This window comes from Mercenaria mercenaria, chromosome 15 (assembly GCF_021730395.1).
Source record: "Mercenaria mercenaria strain notata chromosome 15, MADL_Memer_1, whole genome shotgun sequence".
NCBI classification, from domain to species: Eukaryota; Metazoa; Mollusca; class Bivalvia; order Venerida; family Veneridae; genus Mercenaria; species Mercenaria mercenaria.
Window position 1 is genome coordinate 69,532,158 of NC_069375.1, and position 21,017 is coordinate 69,553,174.

Here is a 21,017-nt window from a genome sequence, read left to right on the forward strand (position 1 = left end):
GTTTCAATAATATCGGTACGGAAACTACGTATTCTAATAGCCCGCCCGCTTAGCTCAGTAGGTAAGAGCGTTGGTCTACGGATCGCGGGGTCGCGAATTCGATCCTCGGGCGGGGCGTATGTTCTCCGTGACTATTTGATAAACGACATTGTGTCTGAAATCAAAACAAACAAACAAAACGTATTCTGATACTACAGTTAGAAAGAAACGAACTTCCCACAGAAGTGTAATTCGGCAACATTGTCCTGAAGCTAAAACAAAAATCCATTCTCATAGTAATCTTAGATGTTTTCATCATCAAAAGAAGTATATTATGCAAATAGATAAAAGAAAGTGTAGGGAGAGTTAGTGAGTAGGAATACTATGTTGACGCTTAGCAATGCGATGTTCACAGACCCGTCTCTGTTTCTTTTCTCACAGCTGTGCTTTCTAATTTTTCTGTTCAGGAGTGTTGCAATAATGATTATGGTACTCGTGAAGATGATGGCGTATGGTATTAGATATTTTATTGATATCAGAACCCATGTAAGATAATTGTGATAGAGTTCATTATATTCACGTCTAATCTTGCAACCAAGTTGAAAATACTTCATAATACTCTCATGCAAAATGCCAAGTCCAAAGAACAGGCATATATGCTATATTTGCTCTTTGTTCGATGAAGTTTTCTATGTGTTGTTTAAGTATGAGGCTTAAGGCGGGGCATACAAAATCAGAATAAATTATTGATTTCACAATAAAGTTTTAGGCGTGGATTAAAACATGAAGTTATGTTAATATCAACGGCAGCAGGAAATTCACTTAACGTGTTTATCTATCTTTGCATTTGTAATTAAACTACTTCTTATGCGGTGACTGTGTCCCCGTATGATGTGCCCATCGGTTTTTCGTTTTTCGTTGTAAATATTCTTTTCGGAAACTGAAACTGATTTATCTGATTAAACGCCTATTTCTATACAATTACATATTTAATGGCGTTGTACGTTAACAAACCTTAAAACATTAATGATAAAATGATTAAAGCAATGCCTTGAAGTCTCTAAAATACAGCGTCTAAAGATATTTATTTTTTTTCGGATGATTTCTCTTGTGTAAGGCTAACGACAGTTAATATCTTCTATCTTCTATACACTTCTATCGTTAAATGTTTTGGATATATTGTATGGAACAGTATAACGACATTCAGAATTTTCTAACGAACTTAAACCTTGCATATTAGGAACATATACTATGTAAGCAATTCTGTTAATACAAAGGTGCTCTGCAAATGTGACAGCTATATATAAAGGAAAGTATCTAGAAATCAATCCTTTCTTTTTCCGGCAACAAAGGTAAGTCATACAATGCTTGCTTGGAACTGTCAAGTTTCCTCCTGTTAATGACAAGTTTATCACAAGTGTTTTGACTACTTTACGTCTTACGCACTTCACTGTCAGCTATACCATACAGTATGGCATCGCAGTTATCCAGATGTAAATTAACCAGACACTAGAGACAAAGCTAAATTTTCAGTAGCTGCTTTTGTTAAATATTTTCTAATAAATATATAAACCATAGTTTTAATCAAGATGACTGTTCAACATTTGCGATTGACATGATCTTCAAAGTTCAATGTTTTATCAGGAAATGGACCCAGATATTAAATCCTCTTTCACGACGTTTGATATCGTCACCAGGAGTTTGTGTGTGTCTAGTGTTTTTTTTCTTTTTTTTTGTATATAGGACTCATATATATATAGGAAAAATTAAAGACTTAATTCATCTTTAAATAGAATGTACATGTACTACACCTTTGAACACTGCACATTAAAAAGATTAACCTACATATTTCAGGTCAAAAATTATTTCTCTCTAAAATCCGTTAAAAGTGAGAACTCTGAAAGTGACCAGTGTTACAAATTTATTGACACAATATGCCTGCAAGATCTTTTTATAAATAACCAAAATATTTTGCAGGAGGCAGGAAACTTGTTTCAGCGCTTTTGAAACAATGCATATATTGATATTCTTCTTCTACTGATATCTAACCACTTTATCATTTTTCAGTGTCATATATACATTCTATGCCAAACTTGGTGGAAATGAACATGTTTAAAAATTTTACCAAACTGTGTGCGAGTAGATTTAAAGTTTTTTTTCACATATATATGGGACCGGATTAGAAATCAAACCGATCCTGCTTTTACTTTGAAATAAGCTAGAGTTTTCACATATGCACCTAATTGTGATTTGAATCTCTCGGTATGAATGCGTAGAATCATAGTATGATGAATAAAAACACGTTCAATTACCCTTATGTGGGTGATAATGATATGCTATTGCTTGGATATTACAACACAAAGACGCCGAAGACGCATTCGAAGGAATTAACTGGGTAAATGTGATTCAAAAACACATAGCCGAATTGGGAGAACACCACAAGCTTATTTAGGAATTTCACAGGACACTGGTCGATTGTAGCTGATTTTTTTATTAGCAAAAAAAGCAATCGACAAACGTTTGAAAGATAACGTCACATTTTTCACCTTTCGGGACCGAATTCTATAACCAAACTAAGTGTTCAATTTAAGCAGGTTTTCGATTTGGTTATGGTCTACACTTTGGTTCCGTTTCGGCGTATATGTGAAACGGACAATTGATCATAATGCATACTATTTTCATTACGTTTAGGTTTCTGTTCCGGCTCAATGTATATGTGAAATGTCACTTGTGCCTATGGAAAAACTAATACTAGGAAGGATACATAAGGAAGAGTACATCAATGCCTGTTGGAAACGTACATCATTACATATTGATGGCTATGGGAAGATGTTCAGCACTATTCATTGAGTCCATGGAAAAACATAATGCATTGAACATTGATGCCTACTGGCAAACATACAGCCTTAAACGTTGATGTAAATCGGCAAGCATACAGCATTGCACATTGATGCTACTGCACATTGATTTCTTTGGAAAACATTTAGCAATGCACATTGAACCCATGGAAAAACATTGAGCACTATACATTTAAGCCTGAAAGAAATCATATGGCATTGCACATTGATGCCTATAGAAAAGCATAAATAAATGTATATTGATGCCTATGGAAAAGTATACAATAGCCATTTTAAAAATAATGATCGAGCGCTTCTTTAGAAGTAAAACATGCAAGAAGCCTCTGTTTTACTTGGATGGTACTTGAATGACTCATGTATAATCCTGCAAAACTTTATAAGAATCTATCGTACAAGTTTGGAGTTTTTGAGATATCTAGTTTTGTATGAGGTGAAATTATATACACCATGGCAAGATACAAATATCTGAAATTAGAGCGTACAGTTAAGTACGCTATTCTTTAGAAATACATGAAAGGCAGATACTCAGTGAACTGAATACTTCATATGAAAAGTCTGCAGTATCAGAGAAATCTAGATACAGTTGGGTACGTACGTGTACATTTAAAAATCATCAGGCAGTCACGTCCTGGCTGGCCCTAATAGCAGTGACATCAAAGAATATTGTGCTGTTAGACGTATGATTGATAAGGTCGCCTAGTACACGGTATCCGAGACAGCGTCTCTCCTTGGCATGTCAACAGGGCGAACTCATGAGATTCTTACCAAGCACATAGGTTTCAGGACGACTGGTGCCCGATTGGTGCCTAACATATTAACCGAGGAGGAAAAGTCAAATAGGGTCAAATGTGCTATAGAAACGCTGAGAAAGTTCTCAAATTTAGATGATCGCACAATATCATATTTTCAAAATCAAGGTGTGACCTTTACAGATACTTGTATGAGTCACAGCGTTGCATTGACAACAGTGACAGTGGCTGCGAAACGGTGACCGTAAACCAGTAATTGCAAAAATGAAAATAAAGTGTCAAACAAAAATGTATTCCATCTGCTATAACGCAAGGGGTACTGTTCTACAAATTCCAACATTGTCAGGGAAGTCAGTCACTGGAAAGTTTTATTGAGACAAACAACTGAAAGCTGTTAAACAAAAAATACGTCTAGTCTTCTCGGTCTCCAGTTTATCCATGAAAACGCAGACACTCACAAACTTACCATTGTTCAAAAAAGAGATGAAAAAGTGGTACAAATCAGTAATTCCACTTATTCACCAGATCTAAGACTGAAAGAAATGGCTGGCTTGGCGCAAATATTTATTAAATAAAGTACTTGGAAGTGGTGATGCTTGTTGGCAATAGCACAACATTGCACATTGTTGCCTATTGAAAAAAACATACAGCATTGCACATTGATGCCTATGGAAAAACATACACCTGCACATTGCCTATCTGGAAATATAGAACATTGCACATTGTTGCCTATGGAAAAACATACACCTGCACATTGTTGCCTATCGGGAAATATAGAACATTGCACATTGTTGCCTATGGATACATACAGCACTGCACACTCTTGCCTACTTGCAAATATACAGCATTGCATATTGAGGCCTATATAGCATTGTAAATTGATGCTTATGGTAAAACATCGAATGTTGCACAATGTTGCCTCTGGCAAAACATACAACAATGCACATTGTTGCATATTAGCGAATAGACAGCACTGCATATAGTTGCTGACTGACAAACATACAACATGTATGCCTCTTGGCAAGTACACAGCATTGTACACTGACGCCTGTGGAAAAAAAGACATACAGCGATGCACATACTTAAAAAACTTCCAGCAGTACACATCGATGACTATGGAAAAATAAACAACATTGCACACTGACGCCTATGGTAAAATATAAAGCATTGCATACTGTTGCGTATTAGCAAACATACGGCATTGCACTTTGATGTCTATGAGAAAACATAGAGTTTTGCACACTGATACCTATGGGAAAATAAACATTCTTGCATAAAAACTACTTTTGTCACTGGATCCGCCCATGTATTAACGGGAGAAAAATCGTGTGCAAACAAGGCAATTCACGTGCTGTTAATACCCGATTTCTATTTTTGAAATGCTTTCCCAGGGACGTATATGTAATTCTGCGCAGATTGACATCTGGTTTCTGTGTCTTGTTTCTTTCATAAAAACCTCTTCTTGAAGCATTAAAGATGCAATCTACACTATAGAATGTTTTACTGTATCAGTAACTAACGCCAAATGCGCTGCCCCCAACATTGTTCGTACTCGTTTCTTCCCTTGTTTACTCCCCTTATAGAACTCTGCGTCAATTCAGATTTTGTAGACAACCGTGAATGTTAAAGAATCGCGTGTTTACCTGTGCGATTCTTTGTTTTTAGGTATCATATTTAGGATTTTGGTAAGTATCAGTCGGTATGTTTTTATTTAATTTCTCGAAGAATTTATATAAACAGCTTGGAAACTTAACACTACGTTCGTACTCATCTGTACTCCAACTGCGTGTCCGTACTCAATGTAACTCGAATGTAAAGTTATTATTCTTGAAATTGTGATCGAGTCCACCAAATTGTGAAATGATATGAACAATTATTGGTAATTTTATGTTTGTAATAATGAGAGATAAAAAAATCGGTTAAAAACCTTCAGGATGTGCTTTTGATAGTGTTGTTTATTTCCGGGCCCTAGATACGGATATTTAAAACATGTTTACCGTTTCCAAGAACAACAGGAATGGTAAATAAAAAATGTCAAGTCATCACATATAAAAACAAAATAAATCGTCATGAAATATTTTTTTTATGCAAGAATAGCGACAATACACGTTTGTTTTGTGTATTAACGTCTGCAGAAGCCCTTGGTATATGTTTGTGACCTCGACCTTCGGTTAATACACAAAAAAACGTGTATTGTCCCTACAGCATTGCACATTAACGCCTATGGGAAAACATTGAACATTTCCCATTAATGCCTAAGGGAAAACATAGAGCATTGCACTTTGATACCGATTGATAAATATGCAGATTTGCCCATGGATGCCTTTGGAAAAACTTAGAGCGACGCAAATTGATGCCCATGGGAATACTTACAGCACTGCACATTGTTGCCTATGGGGAAAATGTAGCATTGCACATTGACGCCTATTGAAAAATATACCGCATTGCACATTAATGCTTACAGAAAGACATTAAAGCTTGTTGTCTATCGGAAAACATTTAGCCTTACACATTGATGACTAGGGTAATACATGCAGACTTGCATATTGATGCCTATGGAAAAACATACAGAATTTCACAGTGACGCCAATGGGAAAGCAAACAGTATTCCATATTGAGTCTGACTATCGGAGTCGGAACAAGCTTTGCTTTTAGTGATTGAAAAATACAAACGATTTAATTAAAGTATAATTACCGATGCAGGATTTCCTAAATATAAAAACAAACAGTTTCCCGAGTCGATCGGCATAATCTTTGTCAAAATGTTATTATATTTATAGCCATGTATATTTAAGGTCGTTAAATTTGGAGAAAATATTGTTTTATTACTTACATGTTGGTCGTTTCTTGTACTGCAAACTGGCGTTCTTTAACCATAATACAGCGTTCGGTATCAGTTTTACAACATGTCGGCATCAGAATACTGTTCAAACAAATGATAATATTCTATGACTAAGCATTATGTTTAATCTTTGATTGATAAGAAACAAACATTGGTATCATACTAATCTGTGACTTTTTTACACAATGTTTAGTTTGAGCTGCAGAAATAGCATCTTCATTTATCAACTTAAGCAGAATCCTTTTAATTGATACTAATTATCGTTTCAGTTTCAAATTCATAAAACCGCATAAAGACTTTTGTTTTGGAATAAACAATTTTCTTATGGAATTATTCAGTCATTGTATTTTGGTTAAATATGTAATCACGCATGTTGTCATTTCAAATATTGCTATAATTTGAAAAAGCCGGAAATTCTTACAATAAGCATTTAGTGCCGCCTGACCAAATATAGGAAATTAAACGACTGTTTCATTGTTTCAATCGCATACACAAAATAACATTTTGAATTGAAAGTTAATCCATGTGAAATATATTCTAATTATTTCAATTCTCATTAATGTTTTTGTTGTACCTAAATACCAAAGTAATATTTTACAAATTTCCGTTAATCGGTCAGTGAAAATTTATGTTTGATGAGCAATATCTAAATCACGCAATGTCCCATTGGGTCCGTCTCTTTATATATATATCTGCAAACTCGCCATCATAGCATAAAACGGTCATCTAGTACTTTCGAAAAGTGTATAAGAAGTCCATAGCGGAATGTAGTTGTATCGTTAGACCAGTAAATAACTTTGATTTAACACTCATCTGGTACTTTTGACAGAGTATATAAAAAGTACAATGTAGAAGATAGTTGTATCTTAACGGTTCTGTTTTGCGAAAAGGAAATATTTCTAGCTTTCTTTGCTTCAAATCTTCGATTTAAAATTTTCATAATATCTCCGAGTTATCGCCGAAAGAGGAGACGCGGAGGAAACAAATAAAGTAGTAGCTTCATTCACTGTGAGTTTTCTGTTAATTACGTCTTTGAAGTAAAAAGTTGAATTCTCTTTCAATTCCCATATGGTTCTAGAACAACTAGAGTATGAAACTATCTGGACCTTCAATAATTTTAAGAGGTGACTCATGCCGTCTGAACGCTTAAATTTGCTGTATCTCAGTGATTCCATATAAAACATTTGATTCCAAACTTCATGTTTCTGTTTCTTTGTAAATGAGATATGAAACTAACAGTATAGTTATGTTTGTTGCAATATAGCCTGTACTCCGTTAGTGCACCCTAAAACCAAAATAAACAAATTAGTTTTCTCACCCGTAATTTAAGACTTTCTGTAAGTAAATCCTGTGTACAGAAAAATGGCACTGTACTGTGTTCTGCTGAGCATGATAAAAAGCCCTTCGACCAACTATACAGAGAGAGAGAGAGAGAGAGAGAGAGAGAGGGAGAGGGTGGGTGGGTGGGGGTGAGAGAGAGAGTGGGGGTGAGAGAGAGAGAGAGAGAGAGAGAGAGAGCTACTCACGCAGGTAGTGTTTAATTGCTGACAAAATTATTGAAATATGTGGATGGATTGTTTTGTTTGTGTCTTCTCAAATCTTGCGAAGAAGTAAGTAGTAGAAAATCAATTTGCAGTTCTAAAACGAAGACAATAGTCGAGACGTTTTACTGTTTATTGATAACGATGCTGATACTACATAATACATAGAACAAACAAATACAATGTATATAACAACATGAGGTAATGCTACAGTAGAAAAACGTCCTAACTATAAAATCACTTCAAATAGAACAAGTATATGACTGCGTGAATGTACACATACATAGACAATATAAACATAATGACAACGAGGATCAAACAAACAAACAAACAAAGAAACATAGTGACGACATTACCTTGGAACAGGGTATGACAAACATACTACTCAAGTAGACACCGTCGTTTATATAACTGTAAAAATGTTGAAAAAGACGTTAAACCCGAACACACACAGAAGTTTATATCTGGTAATTGTCATCTTTTATCTCCGCCGTTTTCCGAAGTTACATGACCATGATGACAATGTAAAAAAGATATCCCCGCACGAAAAATCCCTATTAAGTGTAATTGTAAAAAGGAAAGAAAATTTTAAGCCAAATATATATTTCAGATCTACATTTCATTTATTTTTAGCTGCTAAATCGAGTATCAGAAACGAGAGAGATGGACATGGCATGTCTTTTCTTGGCTGTGGATGTCACTTTCTCGACCGGGGAGGAGCTTATGTGTACTGGTGGATCGGAGATAGGATATGGTTAAAAAAGCCATATCAAAGTCTAAAATAGCTGATAAAACGTTATCGTTAGAAATAATATCATATGTACAAGTGGAATGATTTAATAACAAAATATGTGTCTATGGTCGTTATAAAAAAAGGTAAAATGATATAATAATAAAATAATTTCGTAACAAGTTAGATAGATTCTGTAACATTTAATGATGGACCAACATACAATATCTCTGGGGGGAAAATAATATACATGTATTGTGAAAATTAGTTTTAAGGTTTTTTAATAGGGTATGTGCGAGGTTGGCATGCCCTAAATGCATTTAAACCCCCAGTTTCCTTTATATAGCTTACTGACCGTTCCTACGCGATGCCCCTATTTCCAACTGGTTTTCTGTCTGTCTTGTATTTTCTGTTGCGTATGTTGTCTTGTTTGTTGAAAGCATTTTTTCTTCCTTCTCCTTGCTCCCCTTGTCGCACCCTCCTTTCCCCTTGCATTTGCGCTCCCCCGTTTTTTTGCGGCCCCTTCCCCTTTACTATGAGTTGGTTTTCATGCCCCCTCCACCTCCTCCCCCTTATTTTGACTTCCGGGGTCCTGGGGCGGTGGACGATTGTTTTATCCTGCTTGCTGGTGTGCGTCTGTGCTTGTGTGTCTAAAGCGGTTCCCTGCAGTGTTCTTATATCTTACCTGTCTGTTTTTCTATGTTTGTTAGTTGGGTGTGATTGTGTGTTTATCTTTGATACATGAGTCTGTGCTATTGTGGTTTACGTTGTAGTGTAACTGTTATTAAGGAACGTGGCATTCCCTTTGTATATTCATCCTTGTTCTTTTTTCCCTTCAACCTCCTCCCCGTCCCTTTTCTGCTCTACCCTTTACCACTTCCTCCCCCGCTATATCTGGCATAAATTTATGTGTACTTGTTAGATTTTCGAAGCAACCCGTCTGTAATATTTGTCCGTTACAGCTTCTTTTTATTGTGGGCCTACTTTGAAAATGGGTGCCTCTGATGCTGTGTTTTAGTGCTCCGTGATTCCGAGAAATCTACCCTTACCTATTATCTTTTAATTATTGGTTTATTATTATGAAAATGTACGTTTTCAACGAACTGTAATATTATTAAATAAAAAAATGATAAATACATTAATTTCATTGTTTTAGCCTTTTCCACGAAAATATTAAGCATTCAAACTTTCAGACTAAAAATAGAAATCAATAATTTTATCAGCTATTAAGACTTGTAAGGATATGAGAATTATGCCAGTAATGTCATATTTGTTTCTATAGAAACTTTGAGAGTCATGTACCAGGATGCATTTTACTTAAAGTGGCATTTACATGTACACACAATTACTTAGCAACTGAAAGATTTACGCAAGTTCTAAATATTTCACACTTCAAACGCTTTCACAATTTGCGTAGTGATACGATAAACAACTTCCTTAAATATATTTTTGCAGTAACAAACAACTATTTAACATTATACGAAAAATAACAACTAGGACTACACCTACATGTACAATTTTCAAAAACACGACAACGTTTCTAATAATAACATAAAAATTATGCTTCATTTTAGAAAACAAAACAAATACATAATATGCCAGTCTACAGTTACATGCCAAATTAAAGCTGAGGAAAAACGATTTTCCATAGACTTGCTTGTGCTTTTCATTTCTTGTGCGTATGTCTTTTACGAGAACCTTTCTTTTTAGAAAAATTGCATTCTATTGACAGACATGTTACTCTGTAACAATATGCTTACAGTATTTTGGTAAATACATATTACAGTTCTCTGAGACATAACTGTTTATAAAAGTTTGAAATGCGTGTAAATCTATAGAAAAATGATTTGCCTATTTTGCCGAGGCTGCGTTTGAAGTGCAGCCAACGAGAGTGTTTTATTATATTTAATTTAGGCAGTAACTGTAACGTGAAAATCTGTTTAAAGTAGCAATGAAATATTACAAAACTGGTCATATATAGATTTCTATTTTTTTTCAAATGTCAGAGTAAAACATATTTTCTTGTCACAGACATCAAATAAACAAATGCTCTTGAACATATAAAAAAATATAGCAAAACAAATTTGTCACAAACCGTACATAGTAAATACAGAAGAAGAAATGATAATGTGTAATGTGACAAAACAAAACTGTCATATAAAAATAGGATAATTAGCTTTACGTAACCACATACCGATTACGAGCTACAACAACAGTGACGGATGCATTCCCTTAAAAACTGCATTGACTTCAATGACGTAGCATTTCGGAATTCAAACTAACCAAATGATTTGTCACATTTGATTGCACTGTGACATATCACGACACAATTTAGCCAGCAGGAAGCAACACTAGCCACTATTAGAAGACGGTATGGATAATTTTAAAACACTGAAAATTTATAAACGAAACAACAACAAAAATACACAACAGTTATACACTATAATCTGAAACAATGAAAGAAATTATAAACATAAAATAAACTAATCGTGCTTTTTATTTGTTTCAATCGCGTTTTATGAGCATATTTCTAGTACGTTAAGTACACGACGTTAAAGTTGCCTTTAAAACCGCTTGAAACATGCAATATTTCATAAGTGCAGAACAAGGAGGTCATACACTTGAAAACACGCTAAATAAACATCTGCCTAACGGATACTTTAAAACAGAGAACCATTCCTTTAATAAAATTTTAAAGTCGAAACTTTACAAATAACCAGAATGACCTTGTTTGACAGAAGAACAAGTAGGAATCTAGTCCAAACTGTAGTCATACAGTTCCTTTCTGTTTGTCACAAACTCTACAAACTCTGCAAAGAAATTAAATCATAGAATATATAAAATAAAAATAACTGATTAAGGCATATCACTTTACTGTAATTACGCATTCATTCTCAATATGTATGTTGCCAGAGTTTTGCCACAACAGGTGAACTCATCAAAAACTCCCGTCCATTGTGTAAAATATATATGACTTCTTCATGATTTAGTTCTTATTCTCCTGATTTAGATCATAGAATAGAATGATCCATGTTTACGTAAACAGAAAATATCAAATAGTAAAATTACGTGTAATTATGATACGGTAATATGAAATTCTTGAACGTATTGAATAAATGATAAGAATGGAATGACAATAAAATCGGTACGGAAACTACATATTCTGTTAATGCAATTAAAACGAAATGAACTTCCCTCAGAAGTTAATTCGGCAACCTTTCTAAAGCTGATAAAGGGTCAGTCAGACTACACCGTATATAACGTTTACGGACGTCCAACGTATAACAAAATTTTCCATACAGTCGTGTCCGTTATCATGCGTTTCTTTTCCGTTTCTCATGCGGCCCCTGCACTCCTTGTCCGGCGATATTCGTTCCATCCAGCGGAAGGTTTTGAGTATGTTCAAAATTTGGAACGTACACCACCGGACAAAGTTGTATGTTAGATTACGGTTGCAATGCGCTGGTATGCGTTTTGTTCGTTACTCGTGCGTTCCTTATTCTGTACTTGTCCGGTTCGCATCCGTTCCTGTCGGTGGACCTGATTTACGGCCGGACTACGATCGGACATGAAACGTATATTCAATGGAAGATAACTCACAATACATTCGTCAAACGTTCAAAAAACGTTTTGTCAGTCTCTGATACGTTGCGCTTACGTTTTACGCGGTACAAGTCCGTTACGAGTACTGTGATATATGTGAATTAAACGTTGTTCTTCCTGTAAATGTGCGTTGTTCTTGCGATCACTGTGCGTTCTGTCCGTTTTAAGCGCCCCATACAAGGATCGTGAGAGCACCACGCAGCAGCGGGTGATGCCTTTCGTAACCGGATAACTTTCTGCTTTAATTTTTCTATAAGTTGGGCGTCCATTAACGCTACACGGTGTAGTGTGACTGACTCTTTAAATGCATTCCCATAATCATATTTTAAACTTTTGTTGAAATCAATCATACACTTTACGTTGGTAATAATCTAATACTATTTATGGTAAAATCACATCACTGACAAAATGTGTAAAAATGAAGGATTTAACACTTCTCATGGGGTTAATTCGTTTCACTAGGCGTTCGTTTTTGTTCTCGGCACTGCCCAAGTCTATCCGGAGTACGCCGATGTGCGCCGGTCTTGCGAGATAGGCAAAGCAGCAAATTATATATTTTCGCGATATAAAATCGGGTTAACATTGGATACTAGTAAAGGTAGAAAACATACCGCAAGAAATATTTTGCTAACTTATTTGGAACAGACATCAATAGAAAATCATAAAATAACGGATTGTTTTTTTTTATTATTTGCACCTCACGTGGCCGGCGTCCGTTTATCAATGAACCGGTTAGAATATTTTCTTGCCGCTCACGTGAGCGGCATGTTCTGGGTTGAGTGAAACAAATTGGCCCATGGGAAGTGTACGTTACATACATACGCCATATTTCGAGCAATCACGTCATCTTATTTTCCAGTTCATATGTTATTATGTTTTGGTTCTTTATCACGAAAGGGGGTTGTAATTGTTATTGTTTCTACATACACACTAGTGAAAAGCATTTGTTCTGTATCGAGTTGGCGATATTAGCGATCAATAATTTTGATAAACTGGACTAACGTTTTCTCTGATGATGTACGAAAACTCTTGCAATGACTCGGATTAAAAACAGTTTATACATGGCAATGCAATCTCATTTCTACGGCCTCGTAAATTCACATGTATGTGGTTAATATTCCAATGGTGTTCAATATTTAGGGACCTACATGGCGAATTGTGAGTCCTGATGACGAAATACTTTTGCTTTTGATGACGTAATGTTATCACCTTTTACAGTTGATTCAGTCGTCGAAAGAGTAGTGTCTCGTCTTCTTATATCTTTACGACTTCCAGTCATTAAACTTGCCCGATCTTTCCGAAAGCATCCGAATAACAGTTCTTTCACATCGGCACGAAATCTCGAACCAACGAGAAAGTAAACGAATACATTGACAGCGCTGTTGCAATCATTCACAACCTGTAGGAAAATGTTCTAGAAATAATAATAGGCGTAGCTTAACAGTACGTTTTTATCATCAAAAGAAGTATATTCTGCAAATAGATAAAAGAAAATGTAGGGAGAGTTAGTGAGTAGGAATACTATGTTGACGCTTAGCAGTGCGATGTTCACAGACCCGTCTCTGTTTCTTTTCTCACTGCTGTGCTTTCTAATTTTTCTGTTCAGGAGTGTTGCAATAATGATTATGGTACTCGTGAAGATAATGGCGTATGGTATTATATATTTTATTGATATCAGAACCCATGTAAGATGATTGTGATAGAGTTCATTATATTCATGTCTAATCTTGCAACCAAGTTGAAAATACTCCATAATACTCTCATGCAAAATGCCAAGTCCAAAGAACAGGCACTAATGCTATATGTTTTCGATGATTGTCCGTATGATGTGCCCATCTGTTTTTCGTTGTAAACATTTCTTTCGGAATCTGAAACTGATTTATCTGATTAAACGTCTATTTCTATAGACTTACATATTTAATGGCGTTGTACCTTAACAAATCTTAAAATATTAATGATAAACTGATTAAAACAATGCCATGACGTCTCTAAAATACAGTGTCTAAAGATATTTAAATTTTTTTCACATAAATTCTCTTGTATAAGGCTAACGACAGTTATATCTTCTATCTTCTATACACTTCTTTCGTTAAATGTTTTGTATTGATTGTATGAAACAGTATAACGACATTCAGAATTTTCTTACGAACTTAAACCTTGCATATTAGGAACATATACTATGTAAGCAATTCTGTTAATACAAAGGTGCTCTGCAAATGTGACATCTATACATAAAGGAAAGTATCTAGAAATCAATCCTTTCTTTTTTGCGGCAACAAAGGTAAGTCATACAATGCTTGCTTGGAACTGTCAGGTTTCCTCCTGTTAATGACAAGTTTATCACAACTGTTTTGAATACTTTACGTCTTACGCATTTCACTGTCAGCTATACCATACAGTATGGCATCGCAGTTATCCAGATGTAAATTAACCAGACACTAGAGACAAAGCTAAATTTTCAGTAGCTGCTTTTGTTAAATATTTTCTAATAAGTATATAAACCATAGTTTTAATCAAGATGACTGTTCAACATTTGCGATTGACATGATCTTCAAAGTTCAATGTTTTATCAGGAAATGGACCCAGATATTAAATCCTGCTTTCACGACGTTTGATATCATCACCAGGAGTTTGTGTGTGTCTAGTGTTTTTTCTACTTCTTTTTTTTTTGTATATAGGACTCATATATATATAGGAAAAATTAAAGACTTAATTCATCTTTAAATAGAATGTACATGTACTACACCTTTGAACATTGCACATTAAAAAGATTAACCTACATATTTCAGGTCAAAAATTATTTCTCTCTAAAATCCGTTAAAAGTGAGAACTCTGAAAGTGACCAGTGTTACAAATTTATTGACACAATTTGCTTGCAAGATCTGTTTATAAATAACCAAAATATTTTGCAGGAGGTAGGAAACTGTTGCAACGCTTTTGAAACAATGCATATATTGATATTCTTCTTCTACTGATATCTAACCACTTTACATTTTTCAGTGTCATATATACATTCTATGCCACACTTGGTGACAATGAACATGTTTAAAAAATTTACCAAACTGTGTGCGAGTAGATTTAAAGTTTTTTTCACATATATATGGAACCGGATTAGAAATCAAACCGATCCTGCTTTTACTTTGAAATAAGCTAGAGTTTTCACATATGCACCTAATTGTGATTTGAATCTCTCGGTATGAATGCGTAGAAACATAGTATGATGAATAAAAACACGTTCAATTACCCTTATGTGGGTGATAATGATATGCTATTGCTTGGATATTACAACACAAAGACGCCGAAGATGCATTCGAAGGAATTAACTGGGTAAATGTGATTCAAAAACACATAGCCGAATTGGGAGAACACCACAAGCTTATTTAGGAATTTCACAGGACACTGGACGATTGTAGCTGATTTTTTATTAGCAAAGAAAGCAATCGACAAAGGTTTGAAAGATAACGTCACATTTTTCACTTTTCGGGACCGAATTCTATAACCAAACTAAGTGTTCAATTTAAGCAGGTTTTCGATTTGGTTATGGTCTACACTTTGGTTCCGTTTCGGCGTATATGTGAAACGGACAATTGAACATAATGCATACTATTTTCATTACGTTTAGGTTTCTGTTCCGGCTCAATGTATATGTGAAATGTTACTTGTGCCTATGGAAAAACTAATACTAGGAAGGATACATAAGGAAGAGTACATCAATGCCTGTTGGAAACGTACATCATTACATATTGATGGCTATGGGAAGATGTTCAGCACTATTCGTTGAGTCCATGGAAAAACATAATGCATTGAACATTGATGCCTACTGGCAAACATACAGCCTTAAACGTTGATGTAAATCGGCAAGCATACAGCATTGCACATTGATGCTACTGCACATTGATTTCTTTGGAAAACATTTAGCAATGCACATTGAACCCATGGAAAAACATTGAGCACTATACATTTAAGCCTGAAGGAAATCATAGGGCATTGCACATTGATGCCTATAGAAAGCATAAATAAATGTATATTGATGCCTATGGAAAAGTATACAATAGCCATTTTAAAAATAATGATCGCGCGCTTCTTTAGAAGTAAAACATGCAAGAAGCCTCTGTTTTACTCGGATGGTACTTGAATGACTCATGTATAATCCTGCAAAAGTTTATAGGAATCTATAAGTTTGGAGTTTTTGAGATATCTAGTTTTGTATGAGGTGAAATTATATACACCATGCAAGATACAAATATCTGAAATTAGAGCGTACAGTTAAGTACGCTAATCTTTAGAAATACATGCAAGGCAGATACTCAGTGAACTGAATACTTCATATGAAAAGTCTGCAGTATCAGAGAAATCTAGTTACAGTTGGGTACGTACGTGTACATTTAAAAATCATCAGGCAGTCACGTCCTGGCAGGCCCTAGTAGCAGTGACATCAAAGAATATTGTGCTGTTAGACGTATGATTGATAAGGTCGCCTGGTACACGGTATCCGAGACAGCGTCTTTCCTTGGCATGTCAACAGGGCGAACTCATGAGATTCTCACCAAGCACATAGGTTTCAGGACGACTGGTGCCCGATTGGTGCCTAACATGTTAACCGAGGAGGAAAAGGCAAATAGGGTCAAATGTGCTATAGAAACGCTGAGAAAGTTCTCAAATTTAGATGATCGCACAATATCATATTTTCAAAAACAAGGTGTGACCTTTACAGATACTTGTATGAGTCACAGCGTTGCATTGACAACAGTGACAGTGGCTGCGAAACGGTGACCGTAAACCAGTAATTGCAAAAATGAACATAAAGTGTCAAACAAAAATGTATTCCATCTGCTATAACGCAAGGGGTACTGTTCTACAAATTCCAACATTGTCAGGGAAGTCAGTCATTGGAAAGTTTTATTGAGACAAACAACTGAAAGCTGTTAAAGAAAAAATACGTCTAGTCTTCTCGATCTCCAGTTTATCCATGACAACGCAGCCACTCACAAACTTACCATTGTTCATAAAAGAGATGAAAAAGTGGTACAAATCAGTAATTCCACTTATTCACCAGATCTAAGACTGAAAGAAAAGGCTGGCTTGGCGCAAATATTTATTAAATAAAGTATTTGGAAGTGGTGATGCTTGTTGGTAATAGCACAACATTGCACATTGTTGCCTATTGAACAAAAACATACAGCATTGCACATTGTTGCCTATGGATACATACAGCACAGCACACTCTTGCCTGCTTGCAAATATACCGCATTGCATATTGAGGCCTATATAGCATTGTAAATTAATGCTTATGGTAAAGCATCGAACGTTGCACAATGTTGCCTCTGGCAAAACTTAGAACAATGCACATTGTTGCATATTAGCGATAACACAGCACTGCATATTGTATGCAAACATACAACATGTATGCCTCTTGGCAAGTACCCAGCATTGTACACTGACGCCTGTGGAAAAAACATACAGCATTCACATTGTTCCTTACTGGCAAACATACAATATTGCACGTTGCGCTTATTGGCAGACATACAGCGTTGCATATTGTTCCTTATTGGCAAACAAACTGCATTCCACAGTGATGCCTATTGAAAAACATACAGCGCTGCACATCGCCGATACTTAAAAAACTTACAGCAGTACACATCGATGACTATGGAAAAATAAACAGCATTGGACACTGACGCCTATGGTAAAGTATAAAGCATTCCACAGTGATGCCTATTGAAAAACATACAGCGCTGCACATCGATGATACTTAAAAAACTTACAGCAGTACACATCGACGACTATGGAAAAATAAACAGCACTGGACACTGACGCCTATGGTAAAGTATAAAGCATTGCATATTGTTGCCTATTAGCAAACATACGGCATTGCACTTTGATGCCTCTGAGAAAACATAGAGCATTGTACACTGATACCTATGGGAAAATAAACAGCATTGCACATTAACACCTATGGGAAAACATAGAGCATTGCCCATTAATGCCTATGGGAAAACATAGAGCATTGCACTTTGATACCGAATGATAAATATGCAGATTTGCCCATGGATGCCTTTGGAAAAACATACAGCGATGCAAATTGATGCCTATGGGAATACATACAGCACTGCACATTGTTGCCTATGGCGAAAATGTAGCATTGTACATTGACGCCTATTGAAAAATATACCGCATTGCACATTGATGCTTATAGAAAGACATTATAGCTTGTTGCCTATCGGAAAACATTTAGCCATACACATTGATGGCTAGGGTAATACATGCAGACTTGCAAATTGATGCCTATGGAAAAACATACAGCATTTCACAGTGACGCCAATGGGAAAGCAAACAATATTCCATATATGCATATCGGAGTCGGAACAAGCTTTGCTTTTATTGATTGAAAAATACAAACGATTTAATTATAGTATAATTACCGATGCAGGATTTCCTAAATATAAAAACAAACAGTTTCCCGAGCCGATCGGCATAATCTATGTCAAAATGTTATCATATTTATAGCCATGTATATTTAAGGTCGTTAAATTTGGAGAAAACATTGTTTTATTACTTATATGTTGGTCGTTTCTTGTACTGCAAACTGGCGTTCTTTAATCATAATACAGTGTTCGGTATCAGTTTTACAACATGCCTCAGAATACTGTTCAAACATATTATAATATTCTATGACTAAGCATTATGTTTAATCATTGGTATCATACTAATCTGTGACATTTTTTACACAATGTTTAGTTTGAGCAGCAGAAATAGCATCTTCATTTATCATCTTAAGCAGAATCCTTTTAATGATACTAATTATCTTTTCAGTTTCAAATTCATAAAATCGCATAAAGACTTTTGTTTTGGAATAAACAATTTTCTTGTGGAATTATTCAGTCATTGTATTTTGGTTAAATATGTAATCACGCATGTTGTCATTTCAAATATTGCTATAATTTGAAAAAGCCGGAAATTCTTACAATAATCATTTAGTGCCGCCTGACCAAATATAGGAAATTAAACGACCGTTTCTTTGTTTCAATCGCATACACAAAATCACATTTTGAATTGAAAGTTAATCCATGTGAAATATATTTTAATTATTTCAATTCTCATTAATGCTTTTGTGATATCTAAATACCAAAGTAGTATTTTACAAATTTCCGGTAATCAGTCTGTGATATTTTATGTTTGATGAGCAATTTCTAAATCACGCTAAATATTGTTTGCCATTGGGACCGTCTCCTTATATATATCTGCAAACTCGCCATCATAGCCTAAAACGCTCATCTAGTACTTTTGAAAACTGTATAAGAAGTCCATTGCGGAATGTAGTTGTATCGTTAGACCAGTAAATAACTTTAATTTAACACTCATCTGGTACTTTTGACAGAGTATATAAAAAGTCCAGTGCGAAAGGTAGGTGTATCTTAACGGTTCGATTTTGCGAAAAGGAAATATTTCTAGCTTTCTTTGCTTTAAAGTTTCCATTTGAAATTTTCAGAATATCTCCGAGCGCGGTAAAGACACCACTGTGTAGCATAGTTTTCACCGTAAGTGGAGACGCGGAGGAAATAAATAAAGTAGTAGCTTCATTCACTTTGAGTTTTGACAGTATAACTTCTGTTAATAACTTCTTTGAAGTAAAAAGTTAAATTCTCTTTCATTTCCCATATGGTTCTATAACAACTACAGTATGAAACTATTTGGACCTTCAATAATTCGAAGATGTTACTCATGCCGTCTGAACGCTTAAATTTGCTGTATCTCAGTGATTCCATATAAAACATTTGATTCCAAACCTCATGTTTCTGTTTCTTTGTTAATGAGATATGAAACTAACAGTTTAGTCATGTTTGTTGCAATATAGCCTGTACTTCGTTGGTGCACCCTAAAACCAAAATAAACAAATTAGTTTTCTCACCCGTAATTTAAGACTTTTTGTAAATATATCCTGTGTACAGAAAAGTGGCCTTGTACTGTGTTCTGTTGAGCATGATAAAAAGCTCTTCGACCAACTATACAGAGAGAGAGAGAGAGAGAGAGAGAGAGAGAGAAAGAGAGAGAGCGAGAAAGAGAGAGAGAGAGAGAGAGAGGGGAAGAGAGAGAGAGAGAGAGAGAGAGAGCTACTCACTCAGGTAGTGTTTAATTGCTGACAAAATTATTGAAACATGTAGCAGCTGCTTAGATGTTGGATGGATGGATTGTTTTGTTTGTGTCTCAAATCTTGTGAAGAAGTAAGTAGTAGAAAACTAATGAGCAGTTCTAAAACGAAGACAATAGCCGAGACGTTTTACTGTTTATTGATAACGATGCTGATACTACATAATACATAGATAAAACAAATTCAAATGTATATAACAACATGGTGCAATGGTACAGTATAAATAGCCACGTCCTAAGTAAAAAAGTCACTTTAAACAGAACAAGTATATGTCTGTGTGGATGTACACATCAATAGACAATATAAAACATAATGACAACGAGGATCCAACAACAAACAAGCAAACAAAGGACCATAGTGACGATATTTCATTGGAACAGGGTAAGACAAACATTCTAATTAGAAGTTCATATCTAGTAATTGTGTGTGCAGAATTGTCATCTTTTATCTCCGCCATTTTCCGAAGTTACATGACAATGTAAAAAAGTTGTCCCCGCCAGATAAATCTCTATTACGTGTAATTGTAAAAAGGAAATAAATTTTATTCCAAATTAATATTTCAAATC